Genomic DNA, 936 nt, shown 5'->3' with positions numbered 1-936 from the left:
CATGCTGCCTATGTTTGCTCCGGCTTGTTGTCTACTGCGGCCAGCAGGCCTCCTCCCTTGAGAGTGGGGTACTGGAACTGGAAGGGGCGGGCACCAGGCTGTGAGCAGAGAGGGGTTCTCCTCCCCACGGCTCCCACTTAGAAAACACCTGGACCACCATGCTGCAGACTCACTGAAGACGATAGACATGCCCTCCGCAGCTCCACCCAGGCACAGGACTGGAGATAGGGGCCCTGAAAGGGGCCTGGTGCTCTGGAGGTGGCTGTACCCTTCCTGGGTGGTGGGTGTCCTGCCGTGTCTTCCTGGGTGGGTGGTGGGTGTCCTGTCCTTCCTGGGTGGATGGTGGGTGTCCTGCCGTGTCTTCCTGGGTGGGTGGTGGGTGTCCTGCCGTGTCTTCCTGGGTGGGTGGTGGGTGTCCTGTCCTTCCTGGGTGGGTGGTGGGTGTCCTGCCGTGTCCTTCCTGGGTGGGTGGGGGACATCCTGCTGCATCCTTCCTGCATGTTCAAGGTAGCCATAACATCTCAGGTCCTGCTGGCTGAGTCTACATCTGAGCTTGGGTACCACAGTCTCTCCATGGTCAGCGACAGGGTCCCCAACTGTCCAGTCCCAGTGTGCCCCATGGAGGAGGGCTTGGCATCCCTGGCTCCATTTCCCGCTGTGGGGGCACTGTCAGCTCGCTTCTGTTGCTGTCCCTGTCTATCATGCCCTTCCACTCAGCAGGCTCAGACCTGAGGGTATCCTTCCACCCAGCACATGCAAGCCTGGGCCTGGACCTGAAGTTGTCCCCAAGTCCCGGCCCCGGGTGTGGGCACCCCCCCCCCAGGAGAATGCTGACTACCTCCGAGGTATGGTTGGAGCCTCAGCCAAGGACTGAACCACCATTTGTTGGACCCTTTATGCCGTATGTTCACCCCAGGCCAGGGGGTCTGGCTCCCA

Source organism: Dipodomys spectabilis, unplaced genomic scaffold (genome assembly GCF_019054845.1).
Source record: "Dipodomys spectabilis isolate Male_0828 unplaced genomic scaffold, ASM1905484v1 ptg000208l, whole genome shotgun sequence".
NCBI classification, from domain to species: Eukaryota; Metazoa; Chordata; class Mammalia; order Rodentia; family Heteromyidae; genus Dipodomys; species Dipodomys spectabilis.
The sequence above is the reverse complement of the archived record's forward strand: the minus strand, read 5'-3'. Positions refer to the sequence as shown.